Raw genomic sequence first — 15422 nt, forward strand, 5'->3', positions numbered from 1 at the left:
ATAGATAGATAGATAGATAGATAGATAGATAGATAGATAGATAGATAGATAGATAGATAGATAGGTAGATAGATAGGTAGATAGATAGATAGATAGATAGATAGATAGATAGATAGATAGATAGATAGATAGATAGATAGATAGATAGATAGATAGATAGATAGATAGATAGATAGATAGATAGATAGATAGATGAAAGCAAAACAATCAAAATTGAAATAAACCAAACCAAAATAAAAAATACAGGCCTATAGTTTATAAATACAAGTATTCCATTTGCGATGCCAAGACCAATAAATGTATAAATCATGTTAATAGAAATATCTGCATATTTTGTTTATGGTAGCCTAAATATACAATAACATGAAGAGCCTAGAGCCAGTCTTTCGTATATTTTATTTATACATGTGTACAAATATACTGAAAATAACAGACTAAGGGGGAAAGATGCCAATTTAATGTTCTCTTTTTATTTTATGTCAGAAGTAGCCTACAGAGTATAATTAGACAATAACGATGATATAAACATTGCACCTATAGAACTAAAGCAATTTTAACTTTGGTTATAGAGCCAGCATCTATGTTCATCATCCGTCATTTATTTTTGTTTAATAATGTTTAAAATCTTCACTGAGTTTTCTAAGGCCTAATTGTGTATTCGCAACATAATTTAGGTGGCTTTTTGATGTCCTTTAGTAGTTGCATCCGAAAACGGTCAGTTTCAAAGCTGTGCGCCTAAAGGAGCCACAGTGTTGGCGCATGGAGAGCTGCACTCCCATGCGCTTATTTAATCGACAGTGTTGGGACACCCGATCTTCTGACAGCGGATCTAAGTGGTTCCTTGTAATCTGCCACGTAAAAATGATTATGCTCTTTTGGCCTGGCCGCCGCGTTTGATTAGCTTCAGGGGGTGGGAGTTGGTGTGGAGCAAATCCGTTTACTTTGAAGTAGTTGATATTTTAATAGACCATTAGTGAGTGCTGACGCTAAAAAGCCTCGTACCCCCGGGAGCTCGGCCCTCGTCCAGTGGCTGAAGACGCTTACGTCATTCCCGTAGAGCTTGTCGTTGACCCATGGTCTTTAGCTTCTGAGTCTGTTTGCTTTTATCGTGTCACAGATAGATAGATAGATAGATAGATAGATAGATAGATAGATAGATAGATAGATAGATAGATAGATAGATAGATAGATAGATAGATAGATAGATAGATAGATAGATAGATAGATAGACTCAACATGTTAAAGAATTCAAAATATGAAAACTAGCACGATTTGTTATTTTTGTCATTGACACTGCTAGATTATATAATCCAATCCAATTAACAGCCGTGTTTTGTTGCAAAAGTTGAAACAGTTTTTTTTTTTTTTTTTTTTTTTTTGCAATTGCGCATTTTTTCACACATCAGTGAAATGTTGCGGTGCAAATTCAAGATTTTCATTTTTCGTTTTTGGTTGGTGGACAGACTAAAATGCACCCGTAAGCACCCCTGTTATATGAGGGACACAAACGGTTTCACCTGGCTGGCAGGGAGCTGGAGAAGAGCTCGGACCCACTTCTTATCTTTGACCCGTGCAAACAATTTAGCAGCAGAGAATCAATAGATTGATGAAAACCGAATTAAAAGCGTGAAATCCCTCGCTCAAAGAGCAAATAAAGGAATGGTTGGCGAATTGTTGGAGTAATTACCGAGATCTGCATATGAGCGGGCGCGCGTGCCACCCTGCCCCCGGCGCTGTTTTTATTGCGCGTGTCTGCCGTTATCAATTCTGCCGAACATTTTAAATGGGAGTCTGGCAGCCCGCAGTATAAAAGCGCTCAGATAATATGCAAAAAGACGACGCTGCTTTTGAATAATAAATGACGCACTTTTATAGCGGCTTTAAAACACCTGTGATGCTACGATATGAAAAGACCATGATAAGTAATAGTGCATTTAAAAAGGATCTAGTATGTTTTTATTACTATATTTTAAAAAGCATAGAGTGAGAGAGACGGCGGGAAGGAAATGGGCTGAATGAGGAGGGGTTGGGAGCCAGAGAGATATCTGTATTATTGCAATAAAAGCCAAGAAAAAGTGAAAGGCGCCGAAATTCCCTCCCAGCGAAATACCCTGCTTAATGAAAGTTTAGAGTCTCTCTCTATCTCTCTGCCCATGAAATATTCACTCAAATGTTATATAAAGCTCAGCGCCTAATGTCCTTTATGGCTTTTCTTTGTTTTTCTGCTTGTTGTTCTTGCTTATTATTCTTGGGCTGTAATAGAACTCCTTTTAATTTAGTTTACATGGTGCGTCATCTGCGCCTTACTTTTTCTTTCTTTCTTTCTTTCATTCTTTCTTTCTTTCTTTCTTTCTTTCTTTCTTTCTTTCTTTCTTTCTTTCTTTCTTTCTTTCTTCTCATGCATGACAATGAAATCATTATATGTGCATCAGCCTCCTGAATTGATAGCACAAAGTGCAGGTTGCTTTGTAAAATACATTTGTAAAAAGAACAATGCATTAAACTTGTGTGTGCAGGAAATGCACACACAAAAACATAATGGGGAAAAAAACTCCTGCTACATACATTATTTGTTTATAATTAGACTATATATTTAATGTATTTACATTATTCAGTTTTACTTGTTGTGTAGAAATTTGTTTATCTGTCATTTTTAGTAAAATTCGTAACAATTATTTAGGGTGGTGTGTGTGATTATTTTTTGTAAATGTATTCGATTAAAAATAAAATAAAAATTTTATTACACATATTTTCTATTATGCAAAAGGATCAGTAATAAGTGTGTTGTTTGTACAGTTGGCACACTTTGGCATTAATACACACACAATTTAATTTGTCTAAATTAATTTGTACAGCTGATCGACATTTGCATTTTAAATGTTTGAGATATACATATGCTAACAATGTGAAAATAAAAAACAGAGATTGACAATAACTTACTGTCTCCGCTAATTTATCGTGGAGTTTTTTAATAGGCTGCCTGCAATGTGAAAAATGCTGTTAATTAATAGTTTTGTGAACGTGTATTTTTAACAGAAATTACCCATGAGCTTTGCGGGTCTTCAGTTACGAATTGATTTTTTGGATAGCTTGGTTTCTTCTTTTATGCTTCAATTGTAATTCGGACCTTTTGATGCTTAAAAAATTAATGAACTAAGTAAATCTCATTTACATTACAGTTAGAAATTATATATTGTCGGGGTTGGTTATGGTTCAGAAACCATTATAACGAGGTATTTTATACATTTATAAATAAGTATAAGTATATTTCCCAGTGGTGGGCTGCAGCTAAAAGGGCATTCGCTATACGTAAATATGCTGAATAAGTTGGCGGTTCATTCCTCTGTGGCGACCCATGATGAATAAAGGAACTTAACCGAAAAAAAATAATGAATGCTGTATGCTGTGTAAAATAATGAATGATATATATATATATATATATATATATATATATATATATATATATATATATATATATATATATATATATATATATATATATGCTGTTCAATTCTGATTGCTTGTGGAAACATATAGACAGCATACGCACAAATATTGAATTGACGGATTTATTGCACGGAACTGCGACGATTGTTATACGACTGATTATTTTCAAAAAATTTTCCAGCTGATGAAAAAAACTTGACAGCAATCTTAATCAACTCGACTGTAAAGAAGCAGTATACAAAACAGCCCCAAAACGAAAACTGGTCGGTGTGAACATAAAAATATTCCCGTTTACGGTATTGCACCATGTTTCACAAAAAGATTAAATATGACCCTAAATGAGAATAATCTGCCACTCACATAGATGTATTTTTTTGATCAAGTAGAATAAAGAATTATTTTTTTACATTTATTTTTAAATGAATTATTAGTCTTATTATTTTGTTTGCATCTTGAAATACACAGATTAATACAATTATTTTAAATTAGTTTTCAATTCCTATGCGCTTAATTACAAATTGCATGTAAGATATTCTGCATATTGTTTTCATTAAAATCAGCTTTAATTATAATTCTTGCTCGACTTCTTATTGTCGTAATTTTTCTTGTTGCTTTTATTAGTGGTCTGCATATGTATGGTAATATGAACCCATTTATCTGCATCCTCTATATGGAGTATATCAAAAAGCAGCTGAATCAGGACGGACCCCCTACCACGGGCCAGTGTAAACAGAAGCAGATCTCCGTGTGGAGGAGCATTGCCACAGGCTTTAGCGTTTAGTGATCTCACAAACTGCCCCTGATTGAGAAACCTGAAAAAAAGATGAGAGAGAGCAACGCACAGCTGTTTAAGACAATAGAGCAGGCTTTAGTGTAACCTGCTCACTGGGAGCATTTCAGCAACAAAGAGCCAAAGTGGAGTTGCCCTTAGGGAAGAAATAGATATCTCTCTCTCTCTCTCTCTCTCTTACTCTCCCCCTTCTTTTCCAATAGCTCTCTCGCTCATTCGCTTTGGTTCACACAGACACACAAGTGCATCACTGGGCCTCATTATAGCTCAGTGTTCAGATGAGCTGCGCTCCATTGAATGAAGAGATGGAGAGAGTTTAACACACCGCGCTGTTGAGAAACGAGCCGCAATCGGAAGTGATCCTCTCTCTGTCTGTGTGTGTGTGTTTGACTTGACCCTGTTTGATGTGATGCAAATATACTGTGGTTTTGTAAATGCTTCACTATGGACAAAATCTTCTGTGTGCCTTGAGGACTTTTTTGAGCTGTAGAAAAAGTGCTGCGTAGTTCTAATTCTAATAATAATAATAATAACAACAACAACAATAATAATAATTGTTATTATTATTATTATTATTTAATGTTATCTATCTATCTATCTATCTATCTATCTATCTATCTATCTATCTATCTATCTATCTATCTATCTATCTATCTACCTACCTACCTACCTACCTACCTACCTACCTACCTACCTACCTACCTACCTACCTAAGCTTTGAGCAAATTATATTATGTGATATTGTATAGTTTTGTAATATTTATGTCTTATAGTAAAAATCTGGGGCTTAAGAAAAATTCATAAATTGGAAAAAAATCAGATTTAAAGTTATTAAACTTAAGTTGTTAGCAATTACTAATCAAAAAACATTTGTATTTATTTGTGGTAGGAAATTTACGAAATATTCTAGAATAGGAACTTTTATTATATTCTAGAAACTTTTATTATATTCTACAATATGAGCGTACTAAACTAATGACAAAAATACAGCTGTGCAACACTAGTTTGTGTTACAGGGTCACATATTGCAATGCAATTCCAATATTCATTTCACATTTTATTTACATTTTCAATGATGATTTGAAATATTATAACCTATTAATAATTTATTAATTATAATTATTTTACTATTTAAATTATATGATATTCTCATTTGAATCAACAAATATCAGCGGGCATTTGAGGATCACAGAATATATTCTAAAATATAACCAAATCAGACTCATCTCAGATTCTATTGATTTAACAGGTTTGCAAGCAAAGTCATCATTAAAACAGACAGATGTGATGGCTGTACATGGAAAGTAGACTGACACTGAGTGTGCCGGAGGGGATGGCGGATCTGTGGCATGTGGAGAGCAGAACCGCTGCTCTGATGGTTGAGTGCGAGACTCTGTTTTGCTTTAATGGGGGAAGAGAAGGGGCAGACGAGGTGGGAGGAGGCATATTTGTGTGTGTGTGTGTGTGTGTGTGTGTGTGTGTGTGTGTGTGTGTGTGTGTGTGTGTGTGTTTGTTGGGTTGGGGGGATTTGGGGGTGGGGGGTCAGAGCAGTCTAACTTCTTTGCCTGGAGTGCAACTTTGGTTGGAACACTTAATAGTATGTCTTGGCAGTTAATGCCTATATACCTGTTCTTTATTTACAGTAACTTTAGTGTGTTTATTTTGGATTCTTGTGATCTCACTACATTGAGCATTGTGTTTCCCACATCAGATGAGTCTATATCTCAAGTATAGGCCATATTAGGGAAAGTTATGTTTAAATGTAATATGTTACAATCTTGCATTACATCTTTTAAAAGGTAACTAAATATGACACTTAGTTGCTTTTTTAAGGAAAGTGATGTTACTTTTCTCATCGTAATTGTGATACACACAAAGTGTATATACAATTGTGTTGTTTTGTTTAAATAAGATGGGTTTAAAAGTTATAAAATATGTTTGTGCAGTATTTGTTTACAAAATAGTGGACATTTGCAATTTAATGGAGAGAACTTTTATTTTGACACTCGATCCACGGAAACAACCACGGTGAACTGCGCGCTCCCTCAGATCGCCAGAGGAGCTGCAAGGGAGCAGACGTGACTCCGTGGTTTTCATTTCATTATCCTGTTTTACAGGTAAATATGGACAAACTAAACATAATATTACAGTGAATGTGTATTATTTTGATGTGTGGAATATGTACAAGTGTCTGAGGTTATTTAAGAGTATGTTTGAGTACCGATTAAATGTTATGTTTGCACTAATGTACAAAAATAAGTTGTTAAGTGTGCTCCAGTGATCGCTATAGCAGTCTATGTTATTGTAATGTTTATTTTAAGGCAAAAGCCACCTGTTTAGACATGTAAAGAGTTAATTTATTATGGTTAAAAAGCTCCGTGAGGCTCACTCAGCACTCGCGTTTGGCGCGCTTAATGGTCACGTGACCACTCACTGAAGGGAAGCACAGAGAACTGCTGCAGCTAAGGGGTTCTCTGAAAATGCCTCTATATGAGAGAAAATGGTGCAGTTCAGTTCACATTGACTGAGAATAAGAGTATTGCTGAGTTTATACTAGTTTTACAGCTTCATATGTACATCTATGAATAATATATTTGTAATTAATAATTGTTAATACTGATTAAGATGTGTATTGAGTATTCTAAGGACAGCTTAAAGGGGAAAATGAGAAGATAAGACAGAGTGTGATTGATATTTGATGTTGTAGACACTGGAGTGATTATATGGCTGAAGTGACAAAATGTGAGAGACAGATAGTTTATTGTAAATTGTGAATGATTTAAAAAGCAAATTTATTGTTATTTTCTTATGCTGTACAATAAATGAGCAGATCGCCAGAGGAGCTGCAAGGGAGCAGACGTGACTCCGTGGTTTTCATTTCATTATCCTGTTTTACAGTTAAACAGTAATCTGTCTGCTGGGTCTCCGGAGGCGGGGCCTGCAACAGATTCTTGGGGGCTCGTCCGGGATCGGCTTCACGTGGTACGAGGAGGCTGATCCACTTATTTCTGAACCGTGGGGCCAGGTGGCGCTGGATCTGGAGGTCGGCGGCTACTACGTCAACGGTGACAACGAGGCACGCAGCGGTTTGGACAGATATCTGTCTACATCCTGGTGGTAACAAGCATCTGCAAAGTTAGAGAAGGACAACATCATGGCAGAGCGTACGAGGAAGCAATTGGTGTGGGACATCCGCAAAGATTTAATCACTCTATCTGCTGATGAGCTGTTTCGCATCGCCAAGGCTCTAGAGCCTGTACGAGGTAAAGGTGTATCTGAGCTGGACATAGAGGACAGTGAAGGGTGTTATGAGTATATAGATACCTTCATGTCAAGTGAATCCTTACTTGAAACCGAAGATCAAGGTCTTAGTGAACTATTGTCATTGCATGAGGATGTAAAACAGCAAAACAGATGTGCACTACATACAGTACATCTAATGTAGATACAAACACTCACCTTACACATGTCTCACATCCACTTAACACTGATGAACAGACACTGACTGACAACACATACTTACCATCATCACTCCATCAAAACACAAACACAGGGGGTGTTAGTGGGCCTGAATCCGAAGCAAATATGGCCATGAAGAAAATACTAGCAGAATATGAAGAACTGGGCAAGAAAATAAATCAAAATGTGACACTTACTACACACACTGACCCAATCAATAGTGCAACCCAAAGTAAGAACATTACACCCCCATACCAGACTAAACAACCTCAGCGGGAATTTTATAACAGTACATTTCCTATGGTGGGTCTTCCATGTATCCAGCCCCGAGAGTTTAAAATACACGGAGGCCAGATTGGAGACCACTCATCAGACATCACATACAATAATGTGTGCAGGCAGATGGATGCTGGTTTGAGAGAGAACTTTAGTGATACTGAAATTATCAGAGGGGTGCTAAAGATCATCAAGCCTGGCATTTTTAAAGATATGCTAATAAATAAGGATGACATGACGGTGAATGAGTTGAAAGGGTTCTTACAGTCACATCTAGGAGATCGAAACAGCACAGAACTATTCCAGGAACTAATGTGCACTAAACAAAGTGACCACGAGACACCTCAACAGTTCTTATACCGTGTTATGGGGCTGAAACAAAAAATACTGTTTGCAGCAAAACAAGCCGATTCGGACCGCAAGTATAGTGCAGCCACAGTGCAAGATGTATTTCTACACACAGTATATCAAGGACTTAGTCACAAATGCAAAGACATCCGCAGCGAACTGAAACCACTACTTGCTGACAGTAATGTGACTGATGACACTATCCTTAGACATGTCATGAAAATCACAAGTGACGAAAATGAAAGACTGCGACGGTTGGGCCCAGTTAATAGAGTGAAACAGTCAATGGCCAATAGTGCTCAAGTACACACTGATCCCGCCAGTGACGAGGGCGGCAGGACAGAGGGTGCTGCAAGAAAAACACAGAACGACACAATTAAACAACTGACCGCAAGAATTGATACTCTCACCACTGTAGTTGATGCACTGCAACAGTCTATGACAGCACGTGTGGAGAGGGGTTGCCAATGTCCAGCCAGTCATCCAGTTTCACGCAGAGTGGGTCGTTCACGTTGTTGTGCACAGTGTACAGGAGAGGGGAGGCAAGATTGTCCACATTGTTTCATCTGTGGTGAGGAGGGGCATCGAGCAGCTGGGTGCTTAAGACGATCTCAATGGCAGGGAAACGGGAACCGGCCACTGTAGGGGGGCAACCAGTGACCGTAGAGCAAATGTCCCAAACTGACCCAACTTGTATAACCCTTAATGTACCTGAAAAGAGAAAAGCCATTGATTACAGATGTAACAACCAGAGACAAAATGGCAAAACAACAGACTTAACAGTGAAACACATGACTGTAGAGACCCCTTGCAAATCAAAAACTGACACCATAATTCAACTGATAGGTAGCAAAGCATTAACTCAATGTAATTTGAACGGACTCACTGTAAAGGCACTGCTTGACACAGGGGCACAGGTGAGCATGGTGGATCGTGTGTGGAAAGAGAAATACCTACCTGATATCCAGGTGAGGCCACTGCAAGACCTGTTGGGATGTGGAAATGATCTGGAGATATGTGCAGTTAATGGAGAGCCCATCCCTTTTGACGGATGGACAGTCATAACAGTCAACTTGCTAGGAAATGAGGACCCCAACCTTTCCATCAATGTACCTTTTCTTGTGACCTAAATGCCGATTGAGAGACCACTTCTGGGCTTCAATGTAATCGAAGAACTGATTCAAGGTAAACCTGAAAAGCTCATGCAAACACTCACCACACTAGTAGCTGGAGCCATTGATGTCCCAACAGAGAAAGCACAAACCCTAATTGAAGTTATCCAGAATACAGAAGAAGAGGAATGTGGTAGTCTGAAAGTCAGTCAGAGGGCAGTTGTTGTACCGACAGGGCAGGTCGCTTGGGTACGATGCCGCTTTAAACCAAAAGTAGTGCAGTCAGACTCTGTAGTCTTGTTTGAGCCACACATGGAGAGTACCCACCTGAAGTGTTTGGATGTTGGAGAAGGGCTGCTGACGGTATCCAACAACAATAATTCACATATAGCCGTACCTATTGGAAATTATACTGGATGTGACATTATGCTACCACAGGGCACGCTTCTTGGAACATGGCAGAGGATAAAAGGAGTTGTGGATCCTGAACCCTCAAGTGGAGTGAGGCAGACAGTGAGAGTCCAGACTACAATGACACGAGAGGCAGAGAAAAGCACAGGCTTGTGGCATCCTCCTGTAGACTTGGGACACCTGAGTGACAATCAACGTGAAGTAGTACAGAAGATGTTATATGAGGAGTCTAATGTCTTCAGTAAAGGTGACGATGACATAGGATGCATTCCATCCCTACAGATGTCGATAACTCTTCAGGACAATATACCAGTTCAGAGGGCATACTCTGCTGTTCCAAAACCCCTGTTCAGCGAGGTAAAAGGCTATATACAAGAGCTCTTGGCCAAAGGATGGATTATCAAATCCAAGTCACCATATGCTGCACCTGTAGTTTGCGTGAGGAAAAAAGATGGCAAACTCCGGCTGTGTGTAGACTACCGCCTTCTAAATAAAAAGACCATTCCTGATCGACACCCACTACCCAGAATACAGGAGTTAATCGACACACTTGGAGGATATTCATGGTTTAGTATTTTAGACCAGGGTAAGGCCTACCACCAGGGCTTTATCGATGAGGGTTCCAGACACATGACAGCATTTATTACACCTTGGGGCCTGTATGAGTGGGTCCGGATCCCTTTTGGCTTGTCAAACGCGCCAGCTGCCTTCCAACGCAGCATGGAAGAGATGCTTGACTCCTTAAGGGATGAGTACTGTATACCCTATCTGGATGATGTCTTGTGTTACGCCAAGTCATTTGAAGAACACGTAGAGAGCCTCAGGAGAGTGCTAAGAGCCCTTCGTTGTCACGGTGTAAAGCTAAAGCCAGAGAAGTGTGAGATGTTTCGAAAGGAAGTCAGATATGTTGGGCGGCTGGTATCATCTGAAGGAGTGAGGATAGATCCCAAGGACTTGGAGGCTGTTCGTTCACTCACAGCCAGGACTCCACAGACAGTGGGAGATGTACGGAGAATACTGGGATTTTTAAGCTACTACCGGACGTTTATTCAGGACTTCTCCCGAATTGCAAGACCCCTGTATGAGTTACTACAGACAAAGGCTGGGACAGAATCAGAAATGCACTGTCGAAAGAAACCCAAAGGCCCGCAACTTCCTTCAAAAACTCCAGTCAAATGGATGGCAGTTCATCAGGAGATTCTGGAGAGATTAGCTGGTATGCTAGAAAAACCACCAGTACTGGCATATCCAGACTTTAACTTGCCCTTTACTCTCCACACTGATGCGTCTGAGGAAGGCCTAGGGGCAATACTCTACCAGCGGCAGGGAGGAAAACCTAGAGTAATTGGATATGGGTCCCGTACATTGACTAAGGCAGAGCGGAACTATCGATTGCACAGCGGCAAGCTGGAATTCCTGGCCTTGAAATGGGCAGTTTGCGAAAAATTCAGAGACTACTTGTTTTATGCCCAGAAATTCACAGTATATACTGACAACAACCCGCTAACGTACGTAATGAGTACAGCAAAGCTGAACGCAGTGGGCCATCGTTGGGTTGGGGAGCTCTCTGACTTCAGATTTGACATAAAGTATCGTCCAGGACGAGCTAACATCGACGCTGACACCTTGTCCCGCCTCCCCCTGGACATTGAAGCTTTTGAGTCGGAATGCACTGAAGAGTTACCTACCAGCATTGTGCAAGCAGCCTGGGAAGGTAGTCAGGTTTCCGGGGAAAAGGATGTGGCCTGGATTGCTGCTTTATATCTGTCCACTGTGGAGGAGAAAGTGGAACCATCTAACAATTTGCTGCCAACAATTAGCAATGAGGAGTTGATCACAGCCCAGAAAGAGGACATAATAATCTCACAAGTGATGCAGTGGAAGGTTGATGGGGTCAGTCCAACAGAGGAGATGAGAGGAAATCTGACGGGAGCCAGTAGGAGGCTAATGTATGAGTGGAATAAACTTCATGTTGAAAGGGGACTCCTGTACCGGAAAACAATGGAGAGAAAGCAGCTAGTCCTACCATCCAAATACAAGAAGCTGGCTCTTGAACATCTCCATGACATGATGGGACATGTGGGGACAGAGAGGGTTCTCAGTTTGGCAAGGGACAGGTTTTACTGGCCATATATGAAGGCGGAGATAGAGGAGTATGTGACCAGGAAGTGTCCCTGTATAAAACAGAAGAAACCCACCGTACATGTCAGGGCCCCAATGGGTTGTATTACAACACACTCACCTATGGAGCTGGTCTGCATCGATTACCTCCACCTAGAGCCAAGCCGTGGGGGGTATGAGTATATTCTGGTGGTAATGGATCATTTCACCAGGTTTGCTCAGGCCTACCCAACTAAGAACAAGTCAGGGCGGACTGCAGCAGAGCGATTGTTTCAGGACTATATCCCTCGCTTTGGGTACCCAGCTAAGCTGCACCACGATCAAGGCCGTGAATTTGAGAATGAGCTGTTCAGAACACTTAGACAACTGGCTGGCATTGGGCACTCCCGCACATCACCGTACCACCCTCAAGGAAACCCGGTAGAAAGATTCAACCGGACGCTCCTGCAGATGCTGAGGACATTGACAGACAGGGAAAAGGAGAGGTGGAAAAACTACTTACCCCAGATTGTACATGCATATAATTGTACCCGACATGAATCAACAGGGTACTCTCCCTTTTACCTGCTGTATGGGCGGCATCCTCATCTCCCAGTAGATCTGATCTTCAGTTTGGTAGAACCAGAAGATGAAACAACACCTAAAGGTTATGCCAAGCAGTGGGCACACAGGATGAGTGAGGCGTATAAGATCGCAGAGACCCACAGTCGTCAGTCAAGCAGTAGGGGGAAAAGTCAGTATGATCGGAAGGTGAGGGGAGTTGTACTGAAGGAAGGAGACAGAGTACTGATCCGAAATCTTGGAGAGAGAGGAGGCCCAGGAAAGTTACGATCCTACTGGGAAAAGGCTGTGTATGTCGTGAAAAAGCAAATATCAAACAACCCTGTGTATGTCATCTACCCTGAGAACGGTGATGGGAAAAAGACCAGGACATTACATCGAAACCTATTGCTACTGGTGAACGACTTACCTGTTGAACCTCCAGCAACAACACCTGGATCCTCGAGACCTGATAGGAAGAAAAAGACAGTGAGACAGACAATCATCAATGATATGGATGATAGAGACAATGACTTGGTTGATTCTGATGAGGAGGAAATAGGAGGAGGATATTGGTTAAGGGCTCCAGTCCATCAGCGGGCATCCGAAAGTCCCCAACTCCCTGAACAAGCTCCTATAAGAGAAAATACGTGTGTTATGCCAAGGAGAGAAAATTCTGGACAGATTTAGAACAGTGAAATGCAAAGGGCATGCGACAGTCCAACTACTTACCTTGAGGCAGCACATCCAGTCGATACTGAGGAAAAAGAGGGAGCAAATACAGACAGTGAGGCAGAGAGTGCAAACAGAGCTAAATGGATAAGGTCAGAAGAAGAGACTAGTGTGAGGAGATCATCGAGAGAGCGGAGGCCAAAGCAGATATACACATATGAGACGTTGGGGCAGCCTCTAATTCACCCCTACACCCCCACACTGAACTCAGTCACTGCTTACACTACTCCACACCTACCCAATTGGGGTCTGCACAATTACACTACACCAATTCCTTACTCTCACTTATACTTACCTACAATACATACACCTTATGGGGTCACAACATCCGTTTATTAGGAGTGGTAAAATGTTGAGCCATGGGTAATTAGGATTTGATCACTGGAGCTTTTCTTATTTTGTCAGGGAGAGTGTGATACACACAAAGTGTATATACAATTGTGTTGTTTTGTTTAAATAAGATGGGTTTAAAAGTTATAAAATATGTTTGTGCAGTATTTGTTTACAAAATAGTGGACATTTGCAATTTAATGGAGAGAACTTTTATTTTGACACTCGATCCACGGAAACCACCACGGTGAACTGCGCGCTCCCTCAGATCGCCAGAGGAGCTGCAAGGGAGCAGACGTGACTCCGTGGTTTTCATTTCATTATCCTGTTTTACAGGTAAATATGGACAAACTAAACATAATATTACAGTGAATGTGTATTATTTTGATGTGTGGAATATGTACAAGTGTCTGAGGTTATTTAAGAGTATGTTTGAGTACCGATTAAATGTTATGTTTGCACTAATGTACAAAAATAAGTTGTTAAGTGTGCTCCAGTGATCGCTATAGCAGTCTATGTTATTGTAATGTTTATTTTAAGGCAAAAGCCACCTGTTTAGACATGTAAAGAGTTAATTTATTATGGTTAAAAAGCTCCGTGAGGCTCACTCAGCACTCGCGTTTGGCGCGCTTAATGGTCACGTGACCACTCACTGAAGGGAAGCACAGAGAACTGCTGCAGCTAAGGGGTTCTCTGAAAATGCCTCTATATGAGAGAAAATGGTGCAGTTCAGTTCACATTGACTGAGAATAAGAGTATTGCTGAGTTTATACTAGTTTTACAGCTTCATATGTACATCTATGAATAATATATTTGTAATTAATAATTGTTAATACTGATTAAGATGTGTATTGAGTATTCTAAGGACAGCTTAAAGGGGAAAATGAGAAGATAAGACAGAGTGTGATTGATATTTGATGTTGTAGACACTGGAGTGATTATATGGCTGAAGTGACAAAATGTGAGAGACAGATAGTTTATTGTAAATTGTGAATGATTTAAAAAGCAAATTTATTGTTATTTTCTTATGCTGTACAATAAATGAGCAGATCGCCAGAGGAGCTGCAAGGGAGCAGACGTGACTCCGTGGTTTTCATTTCATTATCCTGTTTTACAGTTAAACAGTAATCTGTCTGCTGGGTCTCCGGAGGCGGGGCCTGCAACATAATGTTTGCCATTCTTTTAACAGTCCTGATTCAAACCCAAGCTCACAGCTATCAACTTCGTTTTGCAGCTATCAGAGCGATCAAAATGTGCTGTTCTCTGTACTGTTTTCAGATGTCTCATTTGCCATTCATATGCATTATTGTCATACTCACTCTCTCACTTTCCTTAGGCTTAGTCTCTGCTTTATTAGCTCATCACAGTGGAATGAACTGCCAAATGCTCTGGCAATTGGTTTCCTGTCCTAAAGCACTTAAAATTTTGAACACTTACAGTTTCTTTAATTAGCACTTATTGTGTGTATTGCCTCTGCTTGTTTAATCACTGAATGCCTTCTAAATTGTAAGTTGCTTTGGACATAAGTGTCTGCTAAATGAGGATTCCACAGTGGGTTCCCTTCCAGCCGCAATCCAGCACTGAGAGTACATCCTTGCATACACTCTCCCATACACACATTACGGCCAAGTTAGTTTATGCAATATGCATGTCTGCATGGGGTGAACTGGAGCACCATGCAAACACGGGGAGAACATGCAAACTCCACACAGAAAGATCTAGTCCATTGAGGACTTGAACTGCAGTGACCGTCTTGTTATGAGGACCCCATGCTAACCACTTAGCCACTGAGTCACCACCATATGAAATACTCATTAATTCATTCACTCATTTTCTTTTCAGCTTAGTCCCACAGA

This window comes from Danio rerio, chromosome 10 (assembly GCF_049306965.1).
Source record: "Danio rerio strain Tuebingen ecotype United States chromosome 10, GRCz12tu, whole genome shotgun sequence".
NCBI classification, from domain to species: Eukaryota; Metazoa; Chordata; class Actinopteri; order Cypriniformes; family Danionidae; genus Danio; species Danio rerio.